Genomic DNA, 18,248 nt, shown 5'->3' on the forward strand with positions numbered 1-18,248 from the left:
CACTAAAACTCTCTGCAAAATTCAAATCGCAGGCTGAGTTCATCTAGTCCTTACAAGGGCTCCCAGCTGGAATAAGGTCTGAAGCAAAGATATCTTGGGGAAAAATCACAGAATGGCCTGGTTGAAAAAGGACCTCAAAGATTACCTGGTTTCAACCCTCCTGCCATGGAGAGGGTCACCCAGAGCCACATCCACCTTTGTCTTAAATGTCTCCAGGGGTAAGGTATTAACAACCTCTCTGGGCAACCTGTTCCAGTGCATCACTCAATCCTCGAGATCAACTGCTTTGGATCTGGCACAGCCGGAGCTGCAGTGGCAGATTCTGAGGTACAGGGGGGGGTTTCGGGAGGTTCCTGTCTCAGGGGAACCGAGTGAAAGCAGATAGTCCCAGCAGCTCCCAGCAGCTCTCTCAGGAGAGGCTGACGCTGTAGGCATTGCCAGAACTACGGCACCCTCACCACAGCCTCAGCTCTGAAAAGGCCTCAGGGAGGACAGCGACCTGCCACTGCCCACCAGGCATAGGGAAGAGCGATCTACACGAGTGCCACCCCTTACTGTGCTGCTGTAGGTGTGGGAGCTCGTGTGGCAGGATGCAGGACTACTATCCCTTCTCTCTTGCAAATCCATCCTATTTATTGCTGGTCTCTGTGTCTGCAGGGTTGTGTTTCATTTTTATTTACTTATTTATTATTATTATCATCATCATCACTTATATATACATATATTATTATTTTTATTTATTTTCATTTTATTTATTTATTTATTTTTCTTGTGCCATGGTCTCTACTAGACAGAGGGCTTGCCATAAAAGGCTGTGGCAATCCAGACAGAAGGTCTGCCTAGAAATGTGGCTACAATGGTCTCTGGTTGCAGGGAATGCCAGAGCCTGCTGGATGAGGGTGGCAAGCAGTTCTCCTGTGTGAGGTGTGAGCAGGTGGGAGATCTGCTTAGCATGGTGACAGAGCTGAAAGAGGAGGTTGAGAGACTGAGGGCCATCAGGGACTGCGAGTGGGAGATTGACTGGTGGAGTAGCTCGAGTGCCAGAGAGAAACCTCACAATTGGTGGTGGAATCCCTGACCTGTCCCTGTTGGGCAGAGGGGGAGGTATCTGAGGGATGGGGAGGGCTGGCAGAGAGTCTCTGCCCGGTATCATGGGCATTCTCCCCCTCTGCCTACCTCGTGTCCCCAGGTCCCCCTAAGCAATAGGTTTGCAGCGTTGGACGTTGAAGAGGAGATAAAGGGGGAGGTGCAGGAAGATTCCCGCAGGAGGTCACCAATGGCAAGGCAGTCGACTCCGTGCATTGAGACTGCTGCTGCCAATTAAGAAAGAAAGGTGATCGTACCGGGTGGCTCCCTTCTAAAGGGAACTGAGGGCCCCATTTGCAGACCAGACCCAAACCGCAGGGAAGTGTGCTGTCTCCCTGCAGCCCGGGTCAGGGACATAGCTAGAAGACTCCCGGATTTGATACATCCCCACTGACAACTACCCGTTACTCGTAGTTCCGGCAGACTGCAATGAAATAACTCAGAGAGGCCTGCAAACTATGAAAAGAGATTTCAGGGGTTTAGGGTGATTAGTTCAAGGGGTGGGAGCACAAGTGGTGTTTGCTTCCATACCTTCTGGGGCGGTGAAGGACACAGAATGGGCTAGGAAAACACAGGTGATGAATAATTGACTGAGAGGTTGGTGTAGAGACAGACACTTGGGGTTTTTTGACCATGGGGCAGTTTACTCGGCTCCTGGCCTGTTATCTGTTGATGGAATGTACCTATCTCAAAGGGGGAAACGAATCCTAGCACAGGAGCTAGCTGGACTCATGAAGAGAGCTTTAAACTAGCTGTGACAGGGGAAGGGGATAAAACAGGGCTCACCAGTAAAGAGCCTAAGGAGGCTGTGCTGGAGAAAGGGGTGAGGCAGATATCTCAGCTGAAGTGCATCTACACCAATGCACGCAGCATGGGCAACAAACAAGAGGCGCTTGAAGCCATTGTGAGGCAGGTTAACTATGACCTTGACGCTATTAAAAAACATGGTGGGACCTCTCCCACAACTGGAGTACTGGGACTGATGGCTACAAGCTCTTCAGAAGGGATAGACAGGGAAGAAAGGGTGGTGGCATAGCTCTCTACATCAAAGAGTGTTTTGATGTTGAAGAGCGTGAGGTTGGAAATGATAAAGTAGAGCATCTATGGATAAGGATCAGGGGGATAGTCTTTAGGATTGACATCGTGGTGGGGGTCTGTTACAAACCGCCTAGTCAGGATGAAGAGATAGATGAGGCGTTCTACAAGCAACTAGTAGATGTTGAACGATGGCCAGCACTCGTTCTCATGGGGGACTTCAACTTCCCTGACATACGCTGGAAATATAATACTGCGCAGAGGAAGCAGTCCATGAGATTTCTAGAATGTGTGGAAGATTGCTTCCTGACACAGCTGGTGCAAGAACCTACCAGGGGAGGTGCCTTGCTAGACCTGCTCTTCACTAATAGAGAAGGACCAGTAGGAGATGTGAAGGTTGGAGACTGTCTTGGCCAGAGTGACCATGAAGTTATAGAGTTTGCTATTCTTGGTGATGTCAAGAGGGTGACTAACAAAACTGCTACCTTGGACTTCCGGAGGGCAGACTTTAACCTGTTCAGGACGCTTGTTGCAAGGGTCCCTTGGGACTTGCTCCTGAGGGGTAAAGGGGCCCAAGAAGCCAGGATGCTCCTCAAGATGGAAATCTTAAAGGCACAGGAGCAGGCTATCCCAGGAACTTTTGTTGAGACTCCAAGAGAAAAAGAGAGTCTATGTCCTCTGGAAGATGGGTCAGGCTACTTGGTGTGACTACAGAGAACTGGCCAAGATCTGCAGGCAGAAAATTAGAAATGCAAAAGCCCAGCTTGAACTTGACTGGCTACTGCTGTAAAGGAGAACAGGAAACCCTTTTACAAATATATTAACATCAAGAGAAAAACGAAGGAAAATTTCTCTCCTTTACTTGACGAGGCAGGGAATGTAACCACAGATGATAAGGAAAAGGCTGAGGTTCTCAATGCCTTCTTCACATCTGTCTTTAATAGACAGAACAGTTGTCCACAGGGTACTTGCCCTGACCTGAAAGTCCGGGATGGAGCGCATAATGCACCCCCTGTGATCCAAGCAGAGACGATCAGAGATCTGCTCCTCCATCTGAACTGCCACAAGTCCATGGGGCCAGATGGGATCCACGCAAGGGTGCTGAGGGAGCTAGCAGAGGTGATTGCCGAGCCACTTTCTGACATCTATCAGCATTCCTGGCTATCTGGAGAGGTCCCACAAGATTGGAGGCTTGCCGATGTGACTCCCATCCACAAGAAAGGCCGTAAGGAAGACCCGGGGAATTACAGGCCTGTCAGCCTGACCTCGGTATCAGGGAAAGTTATGGAGGAGATGATCTTGAGGGAGATCACACGACACGTGCATGGCAACAAGGGGATCAGACCCAGCCAGCATGGGTTCACAAAGAGCAGGTCGTGCTTGTCCAACCTCATCTCCTTCTATGACTGGGTGACCAGACAGGTAGATGAGGGAAAGGCTGTTGACGTAGTCTACCTGGACTTCAGCAAGGCCTTCGACACGGTCTCCCACAGTATTCTCCTGAGGAAACTGGCAGCCCGTGGTGTGGACAGGTTCACTCTTCTCTGGGTGGAGAACTGGCTGGAGGGCCGTGCCCAGAGGGTAGTAGTTAACTGAGTTAAGCCCAGCTGGCGTCCTGTTACGAGTGGTGTCCCCCAAGGGTCAGTTTTGGGGCCCATCTTGTTTAATATCTTTATTGATGACCTAGACGAGGGAATTGAGTTACCCTCAGTAAGTTTGCAGATGACACCAAGTTGGGAGGATGTGTCAAACTGCCTGAGGGTAAGGAGGCCCTTCAGAGGGATTTGGATAGGCTGAACAGCTGGGCTGAGCTCAATGGGATGAGGTTCAGTAAGACCAAGTGCCGGGTCCTGCACTTTGGCCACAATAACCCCATGCAATGCTATAGGCTTGGGGCAGAATGGCTTGAAGAATGTAGAGAGGAAAAGGACCTGGGGGTGCTGGTGGATGCTCGGCTTAACATGAGCCGGCAGTGTGCCCAGGTGGCCAAGAAGGCCAACAGCATCCTGGCCTGTATTAGAAATACTGCAGCCAGCAGGAGCAGGGAGGTGAGCATCCCCCTGTACTCAGCTCTGGTACGGCCGCACCTCGAGTACTGCGTTCAGTTTTGGGGCCCTCACTACAAGAAGGACATTGAGGCCCTGGAGCGTGTTCAGAGAAGGGCAACAAAACTGGGGAGGGGTCTGGAGCACAAGTCTTATGAGGAGCGGCTGAGGGAGCTGGGATTGTTTAGTCTGGAGAAGAGGAGGCTCAGAGGAGACCTTATTGCACTCTACCACTTCCTGAAGGGGGGTTGTGGTGAGGAGGGGGTGGGCCTCTTCTCCCTGATAAATAATGACAGGACGAGAGGGAAAGGCCACAAGTTGCGCTGGGGAAGATTAAGAATAGATCTGAGGAAATTTTTTTCTCTGAAAGAGTGGTCAGGCACTGGGATGGCCTGCCTAGGGAGGTGGGTGAGGCACCATCCCTAGCGCTGTTCAAGAAGCGTTTAGATGAGGTGCTAAGGGATTTGATTTAGTAGTTGGGTAGGGATAGTGATAGGAGGATGCTTGGACTAGATGATCTTGTAGGTCCTTTCCAAACTAATGTTTCTATGAATCTATGAATCACCACCTTCTGAGTGAAAAACTTCCTCCTAACATCCAACCTGAATCTCCTGTCTTAGTTTAAAACTATTCCCCCTTGTCCTATCACTATCAACCCCTGTAAAACAGTTGTTCCCCCTCCTGTTAATACTCTCCTTCAAGTACTGGAAAGGCACAATGAGGTCTCCCCAGAGCCTTCTCTTTTCCAAGCCAAACAGGCCCATTCCCTCAACCTTTCCTCATAGGAGAGGTGCTCCAGCCCTCTTATCATCACAATGGCCCTCCTCTGGACCCTTCCAAGAGCTCTGCATCTTTCTTGTGCTAGAGGCCCCAGGCCTGGATGCAGTACTCCAGATAGGGCTTCACAAGAGCTGAGTAGAAGGGCACAATCCTCCCCTTCTCTCTGCTGGCCACCCCTTTTTTGAATGCAGCCCAGGATATGGTTAGGCCTCCCAGCTGCAAGCATGCAGTGCTGATTCATGTCCAGCTTCTCGTCCACCAGGACCCCTAAGTCCTTCTCCACAGGGCAACTCTCCAGGAGTGCTTCCCCCAGTCTGTATAAATACCTGTGACTGCCCTGCCCCGAGTGCAGCACCTGGCACTTGGACTTGTTGAACCTCATTGGGTTCACACGGGCACACTTCTCCAGCCTGTCCAGGTCTCTCTGGATGGCTTCATTTCCCTCCAGTATATTGACTACACCACTCAGCTTGGTGTCATCCGCAAACTTGCTGAGGGTGCACTCAATTCCACTGTCTATGTCATGGGTGAAGATGTTGAAGAGCACTGGTCCCAAACCAACCCTTGGGGGACGCCACTCATGACCAACCTCCACCAAGACACAGAACTGTTGATCACAACCCTTTGGCTGCGACCAGCCAACCAGTTCTTAGTCCATCCAACAGTCCACCTTTCAAATCCATACCTCTCCAATTTAGAGAAGGATGTGGTGAGGGACTATGTCAAAGGCTTTGCAGAAGTCCTGGTAGATGACATCTGTCACCCTTCCCCTGTCCACCGATGCTGTCACTCCATCATAGAAGGTCACCAGATTGGTCAGGCAAGATCTGCCCTTGGTGCAGCCGTGCTGGTTGTCTTGCATCACCTCTTTTGTCTCATATGTGCATATGAGCATATGTGCATATGTACCATATCTTAACATGGTAACCAGGAGGATCTGCTTTGTGATCTTCCCAGGCACATAGGTGAAGCTCACCAGCCTGTAGTTCCCCGGGTCATCTTTATTGACATTTTTAAGAAAGGGAGTAATGCTTCCCTTTTTTCAGTCACCAGGGACTTCACCCAACAACCATGATTTTTCAAATATGATGGAGAGCGGCTTGGCAACCACATCAGCCATCTCTCAGAACCCTGGGATGCATATCATTTTACATGCATCCAGGTCCATGAGGAGGACTCAGACTTGTTCCACTGTTACAAGTGGGACAGAAACCACTCCACGCACCTTCACCTAGAGGTTCAGTGTCCTGGTAGACACAAGAAGACTGACCACTTGTGAAGACCAAGGCAAAGCACTCATTGAGTACCTCAGCTTTTTCTATGTCTGAAAAAGCCAGCTCTCCATTACCTTTCATCGGGGGGGGAGGAACACTCTCCTTGGCCTGTCTCCTCCTCCCTATATATCTGTAGAACCCCTCCTTTTATTTTTCAAATCCCTCATTAATTTCAGCTCCTTCTGTGTCTTGGCTTTCCTGATCTTACCTCTGCACATGCAGACAACATCCCTGTATTCTTCCTAGGCTCCACAGCCCTGCTTTCACTTCCCATACATTACCCTCTTTTCTCTCTGTTTAAGCTGTAGATCTTTGCTCAGCCATGCCAGTCACCCACCTCCTCTGCTCGATTTCTTCTGCCAAGGGATTGAAAGCTCCTGTGCTCACAAAAGGGTGTCCTTAAAGAGCTGCTGGCTCTGTTCCATTCCTACACCCTTAAGGACAGTTTCCCAGGAGATCCCATCCAGCAGTTCCTTGAGCAGCTAGAATTTTGCTCTCCTGAAGTTCAGGGTCCTGACTCCACTTTTTGCCGGGTCTACTTTCCTCCAGATCACCAACTCCATGACAGCATGATCACTACAGCTCAGGCTGACTCCACTCCTCCCCAGTGCTCTCCTCTGCATTGGTGATCATCAGGTCCTTCACCTCAGGTCAGTTCACCTAGTACCTGGACCAGAAATTTGTTCTCAACAGACTCCAGGAATCTATTGGATTGTCTGCCATCCCCCATTCCACTATCCCAGCAGATATCCAGCTGGTTGAAATCCCCCATCAGGACAAGAGCCCATGAGCACCACACTTCCTGATCAGGTAGCCTGCTAATTATTTACAGGAGCACTTTAGAGGAGAATAATGAAATACCCTAAGACTGCACTGAGAACTGTGCTTACTCAATATGCCAGAATTATTATTATTTTTCATACTGCCACAACACACATGACCTGATGACTGGCAGAGAAATACTACCATGTATATAAGCAACTGCCCGTTGAACATAGCAGAGATCTCCATACAAGAAGCTGACAGTTATCATGTAGAACAGCATTCTGCTATTTTTTCCCTTTTCCCCTTTTGAAAACATACAAAAAGATGTGAAAATGTTACCACATTTCAGCACAAGAAATACTCCTGAAACTTCCAGATTGCATTCTGACAAGATTACCCTTCAGTCTCTGTAGAGCCTGACAGCACCCTAGGCAAAGGCTCATGCCAGCATCAACTGTTAGCTTTTGCTCTGATTGTTTTTAGTATGTGCTTACTAACATATCCACAATACAAATATATCCTGACTGCAAAAACAGTGAAATTCCATACATGACATGTTAAAGCGTTTGTGCTGGCGAACTTTCAGAAATTTCAATGCATTTTCAAGGCAGAATGTCTGACATTTCTGCAGCTGGATGCAGATTCTCACGAAGACACGGTACAGAGGATGAACACCTTCTCACTAACAGCAGAGTAAAAAATGCCCTCATCAACGAGATGCCCCTTGTGGATGAAAGCAGCCCATGATGACTGCATAACAAAAAAAACAATATTGAATACATTAACTTTTTATTTATTTTTTAAGAACATAACCAAACATTTAACATTCCAAAATTTAGGTTCTCTGATCCTAATCAGACCTGTAGCAAAGTGAAAGAGTAACTGATCACTGTGCTATTTTTGGATTATTTTGCAAGTTGCAGTTGAGAAGCATCTTACTCGCTACGGCTCATCAGGAATACAAGGATTCAAGACATTGCTCTAATTCCCAAACTAATTACAAGTAGGAATAATTCCCAGTAACACCCCTAGCACACTGCATGGGACCCGAGCACTGCTGTATCAGGGAAGTGAAGGGTTTGTCTGGCATCCTGACAAAGGCTGCAGCAATCCCTCAGTTCTGCAGATCCAGTTACTTCACAGGGTCCTCCCCCCCCCCATTCACAGCTATTTGGACTCAGCTGTATCAGTATTTAAACATTAATACCACAACTGAGTTCAGGGAAAGGAAAGAATGCTTCAGAGTCAGTACATCATTTAAACAACGTAAAAGACAGTTCAGACATAATTACGGAGATACACCATCTCTGTTAAGGCTTGAATTCTGAAGGCTGTTTCTTCAATTTTGTCACGGTTTTATGAATTTTGTTACTGGTATTCCACATCATAACATCATGTAGTGCACTGGGAGTAAAAGAGTTAATGAACCAGTTCCATGGATTATCAACAGGATTATCGTACCTGTCTCAGAAGAGAAGAACTACATTCCCCAGGGGACTGTGCATTGCTTTGTATTTTTACGTTTTTCCGCTCAGAGGGAAAGATAAAAACTGTGTATCACGAGACGCTCTCTTTCCTTTGGGATCAACCCAGCAGTGGGTGCTCGCTGCCATCCCACCTTCAGCATTTAGCATAAGGCCTTCAGTTTATCGGACACTCTCTCTTGCTCAGTTTATTTTATTTACTAGCTTCAATTCCAATTATGTTGTATTATATTGTGTTATTTTGCTTTCCAATATCTTACTCAGTAAATTAGCTTTCCTTCTCAGATTGTTGCCACTGTTTTGTTTTTAGGCTCATCTCCCTTTTCTCCTTCCCCTTTGCCAGGGCATGGATCCCCTGCCCCAGTCGTCACAAAACTGGGCCAAACCAGCCCGTAAACCATTGACAAATTTAGAACAGTTCAAGAAAATTCAAGTAACTAAAATCTATTAATCACCACACACCTTCCAGTTCTGGATCTCGTGTTAACTAGGACTACTGCCAGCACTCTGCAGTTACAGGGTACTTGGAGATATCACTACACCAGTAGAGAAAGCCCAGCATGGCTAAAGCATCATTTCCAGTCATTATTCTATGACAAGTGAGGCAGATATCAAACACATTCTCATGAGATGAATTAACACTAAAGTGGCAGAAAACTCAGGGGGAAAAAAAAAGGGAGCTGATAATTTTCTACCACTCCACTGAATTTCCAGCTTGTGAAGGCAGAGCTGGAACACCTATTTTCTGGGAACAGCAAGCCACCAAATCATGTTAGCCCTTCCTGAGCCTACAACCCTGGTAACTGTCTGACCCCAAATCTCAGGGGAGCTGTTAGTACCTGCACACCTTGAGCTCTGCTTTTGTTAACAGCAAATCAGATGGTTGAAATCCATTTAGTTACAAATGAATAGAAAGTTGGGTAAACTATATATGGATTATCTAAAAGACAGCCTCTATTCCAATATATATTAAGCAGTTATTCGATATTGACACAAGCAGCTATGGAAGCTAGGCCCTGATCTTATTTCAAAACAGCAATTAATTTTGCGAATGCTGCTACAAATGTAACGTAACAGTGGACATAATGCTAGCACACAGGACACAAAGTACAGTCCTGAAGTCAAGACACCTGCATGTAAAGGTGCCCACTGCACACTTGCACTGGCACACACCAAATGATTACGGCATTTACCTGTGGCCACAGAAAAGGCCTGAGGTGGTAGGTGCTCTAGCAGCAGTAAGGCAGGCCGGACACCCCCAGCAGCTCCTCTTTTGGCAAGTCAGCCCCAGCCAAGGACCCCAAGCCCAGCACCAAGCAAGGAACTAGCCAATTCTCACAGAAATGGCTAGTATCTGAAACATGCAGACAAGGGAATAAATAAAAATTAAGGTTGCATGGGACTACTCTCCCATGCCATAGATCATTAACCTTGGGTTTTCAATTTCCTTATGCTAATACTAACGCAATATGCAAAAGCAGGCATTCATCATCAAGGGTCTGTCAAAAGATTCAGGTAAATTTAACCACTTACCCAATATCTCTCTTAAGAAATCCAGACACTAGAGTACACCATGCCAATTTAAGTAGTTTTAGATACTACACTCACTAATCTCACTGTATCGCCTATCATCTGTCAGCCTCTGGACAGAGCAGTCCACAAACAAGTTATCTGTAATTCATTTTTATTAAAACACTATTCCAAACAACTGACCCAATACATAACTGTACCCATAGTCCCATAGTTGCATCCTCTTGGCACAAGGCAGGCAACATTAAAAGGGTTTTATTACAGCAAGTGCTGCTCTTTTTTTTTTTTTTGTGGAAATGCCTGAAATCTTTTTATTAGACATTGACAACTGTGAATAAGTTTTCCTAATATACATAACATTCCTCTTTTGCAACTAGGAGCTGCCATTTACAGAACCAAAACTAACAGTCATTCAAAACTCACACTGTTCCCTCTAAACTAAGTGCCTCTTATTGACACATACAGTCTTCATACCGAAGACCAGTGAATGAAAGACGAGCAGATCTTGCTATCTGAAATGAGAACTTAGATACTAAGCACTACTTGTTTTTATGTGCTCGGCTTCAGCCCACTCTAAGACATTTTGGGTGTTCCATCTTATATATTGCTATAACAGATAAGCATCTACTGTTTCTAATTGTCTTGTAGAAACAGCCCCACTACTTGTTCCATCTTAACCCAAGAAACAACATGTGTAACTCAGTACTCTGACTGACTGCAGTCTAAAATGGGTTTCCAGTTTCAGTATAGCTAGGGCTTCCTTGCTTAAGTGTTTTAATATCTGGAATTGAATCAAGTGAAGGAAACAAATTCAATTTGTTTATCTGATTCTATGGTTCTAATGTAAAAGCTCACACCCCATGAGACAGCAACTGTTCTGAGCCACCTCTCCAGGAAACATCATATATATATAAAAACACAATTTATATATACACAAGCTTAATTAAAAGTAAATAAATAACATGTAGCTGACTTCTCCAGTTCTGTCAATACTCCAGAGGGGCACAGTGCTCCAGTACTCAAAATCATGCATGTGAATCCCATGAATACACCCTGGTCTAACATTTGATTCCCACATCAATTTTTCTTTCAGCCAGAGAGGAGTCTTAACATTTGAAACAACTAAAAGTTATCTAGAGGTTCATATCAAACTGAAATTTACGCTGGCCTTTCTTCCATTCCCAGAGCTGAAGCCAATGGCAGACCATTTTCAAGCCTTGTATAAACAAGTCTTTGTGTGCTCTGCTACTGCAAAACGAGCAAAAACCATAATGTAACTACTGGCCCATCAGAGAGCCATTTAAAACACCTACCATACTGAATAACACAGCACAGATCCCACATATCTAAAATACACTCCTGAAAACTCTACAGGTGGCAGTAAAACAGCTTTGAAGTGTAACTATTTCAGAAAAACAAGTAAAGCATGTATGTTCCACATACATACAGCATTGAGTTTAAACTAACAAATCCAAGATGTTAAGTGGTCCTTTCCCCACACTATCTCATCACACTCAATGCACACACATGCAGAGTTGTGAGCTCCAAGGCTGCTATGATGGCAGAGATGGCTCAAAGGCAGACAGACCATTCAGTCCTGACAGCTCATCTCCACTTTTCACTTGGATTCAAATGGTGGATTTACTACCTACTAACCAAGTAAGATCACTATTTTATTCATCAATTTGGAAAGGAAAGAGTTCAACAGAGTTAGGGATTGTACTAGAGGAAACTCATAGTCAATTAGGAATCCCTCTGTTTTACTGAAGGCAAATGAGAATAATTCATGGCCCTAGTTGCAGCTTAATACCTAGGAAGCAGTAAAAAAAAAAAAAAAGCCACCCAGAAAAACTCAGAGGGCCTTTCCAGATGGCACACTGGTCATCATGCAGTAAAACATCCATTTTTACTTGTCAAATACTGAATCACCTCTCCTGTAGACTGGTACACCTTTGAAACTTTCAAAATTCCTCCTGGTCAGAACAGCCAGCCATGCATGTTTATTCCCACTTAACTACTCCAACAGACACAACACAGTAACTCAACAATGGGCAACATCACCCAGTATTTCTTCAGGGTAGGAGAGCTCCAGAAGAGCTAACGATGAAAAGAAGCTTGGAAAACAAGCTGCATAACTCCCTCTTAAAAAAAGATAAGGCAAAAAATAAGCAGTCTAAGTCCATGAAAAGCAATTAAGAAAGACAGGATTCAGTACAGGACCAATCATCTTATTTACATTTTGGTAATAATGCTTTCTATACACATCTGAACAGAAGATGCAGAATACTGTAATAAAAATGAGAGTTTTTGAATACTTCTACCGAAAATAACCCTAAGAACTGCAGAAAAAAGATCAGTATTTTCTCAACTAACATTAAGTAATGAGGTGTGAGAGTAAACAGAAGACAATATCCTCCAATATGGTGCATTTCTTACATAAAATTCACTTGTTCAGCATCCCTCTGACTATATCCAAAACAAAACTTCCACACCTTCACAACAAACAGGGAGAGCTAGTTGCCAGAGGGAGAAAAAAAAAAAATGAACACAGGACAAAGAGTGACCTATTACTGACAAGCACCAAAATGCTCAGACAAGCATGTCACCTTAACAAAATAAATCCTTAAATCCAAATATTAATTCACCTCTACCAACTACTCTCCTCTAGTCCAGAGACAGTGTGGTATTACAGCATGGCTATAGAAAACAGTATTTTTATCATTTGGAAGTTAAACATCTTTACTTTAATCACAGAAGACCAAGGTCATGAAGTAACAAAGAAAAAATTATTTTCCAATAAAAATAGTCCCTCAAGTCAAAACTTCTCAAAAAAATCCTAAGTTTATATAACTTGAACAAAACACTGATTTCTGAATTCTTACAGCAGCAGACATCTCAGAAGATGAGCTTTAGAAAGCAATTCAGACGTATCTGCAATAGTGCATGTAGGCTGTTATCCATACATCCACAAGGATCTAAGCAGGCAAAACTGAAGCACCTTACTGAAGCTACAGCTCTAAACTTACACAGAGTTCTGCAAATAGTCCTCAAAAATATGTAGTTATTTTACTTTTTTCATGAAGTTTAAATTTAGAAATGAGCCTAGGAAAGTTGCCTTTTTTTGCATTACAGACTTTCCTCAGTTTCAAATTAAGAGCTATTTCTGCTCCCCTCCAACAACAGCTTAATATTCCTGAAGTGTATGTTACAAGACCTGAAAATGACCTACTAAGATCAAATCCACACAGCCTTCTCACCTGCAGGGGCTAAAACCCAGTTCTGAACTCCCTCACCAAACATGACAAGCCAGTAAGGTAGCTGCTCCTAGGCAAAAAGGTTGGGCCATATGCATGTGCAGATGGAGCATCTATTTCCCAACCCTCCATACCTACTCTTCTCTTAACTGAATGTCACAAGGACAGCTTGCCCCCTAAACACAGACGATCTTCTGGCAGCATCACCCTGCTGCCCTCAGAACTCAGAATCTTCTGAGATGAGGACAGGAGCAAGGAGAGCAACACAACGCCAATTTCAAGGGAGAGCAGTTGGGTAGCCCCACTTTTAAGCCTCTTCATTTGCCAGTTGTAGTCTTGTTTTTCACTAATGCCCAAATGAACCCTTCTCCCCTGTCTCCAGACAGTACCTAGTTGACTGGTGAAACCCAGTGCAAATTTGAACTAGATATAGATCTGCTAAATTTCTGCATGTCTTTGCAAGGGGATGCACTGCATATTTCTATAATTATATAGTAGAGTTTCACATACTTATTTTCTACAGCTATCATTAAAAAGGTTGCTGACATTTATCTTAGGTCATGCAGTCAACTGGGTCAAGCTGCACTGAAAGAAAACCAGAAATCTGCAAGAAATGTTAGAAGTCATTTCATTTTTAAGTGTTACTGAAAAGAAAGTATTAACTACAAGTAAATAGATTGGTCCTAGCTACCACAGGTCAGACAGACAAAATAACTGAGACAACTACCATGATTTCCCAAGAACCAACATCTGAAGAATTAGCACAGAGCTGCAACAGAGAATCATCAGGAAATGCGGAAAAGGCTCTACACAAGAGGGTGGCGGGCACACAGCAGGCTCCCTGGGGCTGCACACACAGCACCAAGCTTGCTTAGAGTTCAACCAGCATCTGGACAACACTCCCCTATGGTTTTCATGTGTTCATGCAAGGAGCCATGACTTGGACTCCATGATCTTTAGGCATCTGTTCAAACTCAGGATATTCTGTGACTCTAATCAGGCTGAGCATGAGCAAATCCACTACTAAGTGGCTATCTTCATTATTAAGCTTCTGAATAATTTTAGAAATCTAACCTTGTTATCCCTCCATGCTTTCTAATCAACTAACAATTCTAGAAGGCGTTCCATTTTGTTCTGCCTCTTATTAGCTGAATTTTGAAAGAGCTATTACAAATAAGAAAAACATCAACTGATAAATTTTCAGAGGAAAGAGGAAAGCCTTTTCTGCCTAGCTTAACTTCATTTGCATCATCTTTCTGAATTCCTATTCCTTATGGTTAAGAAAATGCTACTTGTTATTTTAAATACAATAAATCTAAAATTTGTAAGGATTGAATTTACCTCAAGTCAGAGATATTTTCTAGACTATTTAAGCAGTGCCACGTTAATACGGTTCACTGACATAACAGTAACTTAAACAGATTACATTACCAATTCAAACAATTTGCCTTTCATTGCAAAATATGTATTTTTAAACATAAAAGACCTAGGATTTGTGAAAAAAATTACTTAAGCCACAGCCAAAACCCCCAAGTACTGAACTGATTTGGAGTGCATGCCCATTCAACTAATAATTCTGCCCATCGTAGGAGGTATGTTATGTCTGATTTTTAATTATGCTTTATGTAAATATCCCCAGAGGCTTATGCAATAGGTAGAGGCTTAAGTAAGGCAAGCTGGAGGAAGCAGGCGGCCTGCTCCAAAGAAAGAGACCAAGAGACACGCTGACTCCATGGCGGAGGGCTGGTGAGCTCTGGTTGCTGTGGGGCAGCTGAGCCCCGAGGAGCACACCAGGGCACATGCTGCACTTACACTCCCACCCCCAAAGGCCATGTACTGAACAGAGCTTCGAGATCCTTCAGAACATTTTTCAGCACAGCTGGCTTCTCATACTTGATTCACAACAGATCAGCAAACCATACAATCTTGCAAGCACTAACAGTGCCACATTTATCACTCACTCCAACTACACATGTCTATGGACCAGTTTTCTTCCAAGACAGAGTTTGGAAAGTCTGCATGCTCTCCAGCCGGAAGTCCTCCACCACTGAGGACCCTATGGATTCCACATATGTGCACTATTAATCACTGCCCTGACAGCATGCCTTCACCCTGACCTACAGGCTCTGCAACCAGTATCACAGAGCCTGCTTCGCACTCATGCCTTTGGCACCACTCTAAGTGCCAGCAGAATTCACAAGATCTGATAAGAGTAAAGATGCATCCGAATTTCACTCCAAGTGAATAGCTGCATCCAAATCCCAAACTATATCCCAAGCACCAAGGCCAGAGCGGCCCTGCTGCTCAGAACACAACTGCTGAAAGTCTCTCAAAGTATCAAGAGAACTGTGGCTTCCCTTTTATTTTACACAGGAACAGCAGAAAGCCTCCTGGCCTCTTCTTTCCATGGCCAAAGGCATGCTTCAGCTTGCAATTCTTTCTGTTTGCATGTGATAATTTTAACTGGTAATTCTAGAAAATACTCCATACAGCTGCATTTGAATTTCACCTTACAGACCTCTCACAACTCAGTCATGCAAGACCCAGCCCAGCCTCTGCTTTCCCAAGCAGCTGGAGCAGCTGCCTGGTGCCTCCCACAAGCAGGCACTGAGCTGGGACACCAGAAAGCTTCATTCTTCCTCCACATTTTGCAACACATGACAAACATGGCATCCACTCCTCACTGGCTTCACGTACAATAAAGAAGATAGCACTCCCACCGAAACTACTTGAAAACCTGATGTACAGAACAATACATCATCTGAATAGTTAAGCTAAAATACATTATTGCTCTTCACATTTTCTAGGTAAAGTCTTCATTATGTTCTTCTTCCTGAAATTCTCTGATGACTTTTTCCCTACTTGATCTACCACTTTTACTAAATCTTATTACTTTACCATATTGCACTCAGACTAACACAAAGATACAAAACCAAATACCACTGTGCAGACACAGCATAGCCTTCAGAATGCTGCACCATGATTTTCATGACTTCAAAAGCAGAGGAAAGGAAAAAAGAGCACAGATTGAGGCCACACGGTGAATGCTCCCATTATTCATTCCCACTAATTTCACACAGTGGTAGCAGTTGAAGGCATACTCCCAGATCACCAACTCACGACACAAGACCACAGTCCAAACACACTGGGTTTTTAAAGTAGCACTGCTCAAGAATTGCAGTGTTTCACCCCAATATTCAGCTGTCTTTTCCTTGTTCAAAAACAAAACAACCAAGGAAAAAAAAAAGGCCACAAGTCAAAAACACCAAAAAAAAAAACACAATACATTGGCAACAGGTGCTTCTTGAGTTCTCACTCTCAGAGAAAAAAACTGAAAATTCCCTTCTGGCCCTCGCAGTTATGCTCCATGACCTACCAAGGCTGGAGAGATGCAAGGCACATCCTACCCTAATCTACATGTTGCTCCCCACAACCAGAAACACAAAACCCAGGAATCACCCCAGCAAGTTCAACCTCAGAGATTGGCCCAACTCCACTACACGTACTCTGGAAATCTTAAATGTTTTCACGTCAACTTAATTATGACTATGTATTTTAAGTAAGAATGCTCTTTTCAGATTTTTCAAATAATCACAGTTTATCAGGTGTCTTGAAACTACTTTTATTCAGTGATAACAGTGCTAACTGCTATCTTAAAGCTTGCAATTAGTCAAAAGACAGACTGCTTAGTGAACATCTGAGCTGCTCAATCTTCATATCCTTTAAATAATAGGGAGGGCTGAAATGGGATAGCAGAACTCAGAACTCAGTCAGTTCCATCTTGCAATGAGAATCACGAACATTGTTACACAGTCCATACCACATCATTTTCCAAGCTCTGTAACTAGTGTTGCACTTTCAAGGATACATTAACATGTGAGCCAGCAGATAAAAAAGACATCCCAGGCAGCAGAAACTGCTCAGTTACTGGCATCCTATTCATTCTAGACAGGTCTACCACCTTCTCAAAAGAGGAAGACCTTTCAACATGGAATTTAGTACCACCTCATGCTCACAATACCAGACCACTATGGAGCATTCTTCTCAAGCGAGTTTTATTTGCTTGACCGTTAGATTTTGAGCAGTTTGTGTGTTGTGGCAACCCACGAACAAAGCACAAATGTGGGTCTGCATCAGTCTATCTAATCACTTTTTAATTGAGACTTGTCAGTGCTGACTTCATCTGGGCTCTCCAAAAGATGATCAACGGAAGGCAGAAAATTCAGACATGCAAGGAAAGATGCAGGCTCCCCTCCTTCCATTTCCTCCAAAGAAACATGTGCACATGCTTAAGTATCCACTCAAAACAAAATGACATATTACTGCACTGGCTACCATCCTCCTCCTGCAGAAGCACACAGAGGCAAAAAATACTGGAGCTGCAACATGCTTCCAAGTGATAGCCACTTCTCCCTAACTCCCACTAAAACATGAAGTGCTATGGTAGTCTAAGCCTAGACTACATAAAACAGTCCTAGATGCAAGTTTCAAGGGCTAACAATGGTCCACTTCAGCTGGGATAGGGCTCCAGTCCATCCCACACACTCTTCCTTTGGAACCCTCCATAGGTTTGGGAGATCAAAGGGAAACACCTCCACTACCCTCTTCCATTTCTTCTTAATAGAGGATGCTGGGTAAAGACCACTTACGTTCCATAGAACTGCATCTACCAGGAATTCAGCAGTTCGGAACCGTAGATTCCTCCTCCAGAGCCCAGCACAACAGTATCGGAAACTGGAGACCTCATTCTGTTCCCGCAGCTAAAGAGATGCCCTCTGCTCGCTGGAGGACCTCACCTACCGCTCAGAGCACGGTTCAAAGTGGAAACCGCTCCCATAGGTCGGGCGGCGGCGCAGCTCGGCCCGTGCCCACCTTCCCCACGCCGAGAGGCGGCCGCAAGCACGGGGCCCGGCCGCTCCGCTCCGAGCCGACCGAGCCCCCTCACAGCAGGGCCAAGCCCCTCTTCCCGCTCTCCGGCCACGGCGGAAGACCCCG

General features: G+C 44.8%; 1 protein-coding gene across 13 annotated transcripts in view; it reads right to left on the minus strand.

Moving 5' to 3' along the window:
• ANKHD1 (ankyrin repeat and KH domain containing 1) overlaps positions 1-18,248 on the minus strand; it is a 140,280-nt gene that overhangs the window by 121,541 nt on the left and 491 nt on the right. The gene's annotated exons all lie outside the window — the stretch shown is intronic.

Source organism: Cyrtonyx montezumae, unplaced genomic scaffold (genome assembly GCF_038088225.1).
Source record: "Cyrtonyx montezumae isolate F1298 unplaced genomic scaffold, pur_monq_1.0 scaffold_18, whole genome shotgun sequence".
NCBI classification, from domain to species: Eukaryota; Metazoa; Chordata; class Aves; order Galliformes; family Odontophoridae; genus Cyrtonyx; species Cyrtonyx montezumae.